Raw genomic sequence first — 2,288 nt, 5'->3', positions numbered from 1 at the left:
TTAGTAGAGACGGGGTTTCGCCGTGTTACCCGTCTCGGCCTCCCAAAGTGCTGGGATTACAGGCTTGAGCCACCGCGCCCGGCCTATGTATTTATTTTTAAGAGTTAGGGTCTTGCTATGTTGCCGAGGCTGGAGTGCATTGGTTATTCATAGACGTGATCATAGCACAATAGAGCCTCAAACTCCTGAGTTCAATCAATTCTCCTACCTTAGCTTCCCAAGTTGCTGGAACTACAGGCCCACACCACCATTGCCTGTCTGTACATCAAAGTATTAATTAATCTAGATCAGTTAAATCTAGATCCAGCATTGTAAATCAGAAAGTAAATGTTTTAGAGTTTGCAGTACATACAATCTGATTGCAACTATTCAACTCTACCATTGTGGTACAAGAGGCAAACACCAAAGAATGAGTGTGGCTGAGTTGCAATAAAATTTTGTTTAAAAATCAGGTGTTGGGCTAGATAGGGCTCATGGGCCATAGTATGTTTTCTCCTGCCCTAGATCAGTAGTCGCTAAACAGCTGTATGGACCCTGAAAGTAAACAAACGGTCTATTGACATATAAGAAGAAAACGTAATTTCTATTGGTATTTTATAAAAAATAAAGACATAAAGTTTTGTTGATGTATGTAATTTATAAACACATTAAAAATGAGGGAATGTGCTCCCAGTATTTTACTGATCAGGTTTGGAGATGATGCCCTATGGAAGTAACTGAGAAATATAATGACTCAAGATTTTATCCTAGCAAAAACTAACCTAAATAATCTTTTACAGGTAAATTTTACTCTGTGGAACATTTGTTGTTAACAATCTTTTTTTAATATAACTAATTGATGACCCAGTTAAATTTATCATAGTTTGTATATTCTACGTTGAAACTTTCAAGGTATATTTTGTCACAAAAATGTTACAGAATATGTAGATGGAATTATTTGTCATAATTATATAATTACTTTATTGCCTTGTATTCCTGGCATAAAATCTTTTCTGAAATAATTTTTACGCCCTTACTCCAATGCTTCCAGCAGACATTTGTTTTTGGTACTCACAGGGAGGTAGGAGAATGTATTAAAACATTGATCTCATTTTTTTTCCCTATATTTTCCCTTCTCCTCTTTCCTGGCTTATTTTAAAATGGTATCCATACTTTGTAGTTTCTTGTTGCCGTGATTTTAGCCAAAAATAATTAGGCAGAAATATTAGGACATTGAGAAGCAGCCTGGAATTAAAGAATCTGAGTCCTTTGTAAATGTCTATGGCTATTCCACCTGTAGTATAATCATTTATCGGGGCTGTACCACAAACTGGGTGGCTCCAAACAACAGAAAAGTATTGTCTCACAACTCCGGAGGCTGGTGCTGGCAGGGCCAAGCCTCCTTCCAGTCCTGTGGGGGAGAATCCATCCTTATGTCTCCTAGCTTCTGATGATGGCTGTCAACACTCAGCATTCCTTAGCTTGAGATATATGTCACGCTAATCTTAGCCTCTGTTTTCACATGGCTTTTTCCTGTAGGTCTTTGTCTTCACTTGGTCTTTTCCTTTTATAAAAAGACTCTTCTTCTAAGAACTCCATCCTAATAACCTCACCCTAACTTGATTACATCTGCAATGATCTTATTTCTAAACAGTCATATTTACAGGTACTGGATGTTAGAACTTAGTGTATCTTTTGGGAGGACGTAATTCAACCTAAAACACCAATGATTAGAGAGAGAAGAAAGATATTTTTGAGAAGCAAGGAGGAAGGACAGGCAGGAAGATTCTTCAGGACCGGGGAAGGGATATGGGTCTGTTGGTCACACAAAAAAGTGAAGGATTGGCTCATGACACTAAAGAGTGGCCGTGTGGTGCACTTAGAGAGCTGAGACCCCATTTATGCCCATATTAGAAGTCATCTACCTGTAGAAGTCACCTACCCATGGAAGAGGCACTAAATTTCAAATAAACAAAATGAATCATCTGGTTGACATCAAACAGCCTTTGACATTAACCATCCCAGTTCTGGCAAGAAAGGCACATTTACAACATGTTCATGGAGGCAGAGATGGGGGCTATGCATAGGTCACAACATGGAATTCCAGTTATTAAAGACGATCTAGTTTCTGCCGCCTCTGAATGCTAAACTTGCCAGTAACAGAAACCAACACTTAGCTCCTGGGATAGTACTGGTTATTGAAGGAACTGACTACTTTATGGCAAGTTGACTACATTGGACACCTTCCATCCTGGAAGAGCAAGTGGTTTGTTTTCACAGGAATAGACATCTGTTCCATGTAGGTTTTA

Source organism: Trachypithecus francoisi, unplaced genomic scaffold (assembly GCF_009764315.1).
Source record: "Trachypithecus francoisi isolate TF-2019V2 unplaced genomic scaffold, Tfra_2.0 Lachesis_group10, whole genome shotgun sequence".
Classification (NCBI taxonomy): Eukaryota; Metazoa; Chordata; class Mammalia; order Primates; family Cercopithecidae; genus Trachypithecus; species Trachypithecus francoisi.
This window is presented reverse-complemented; position numbering follows the sequence as displayed.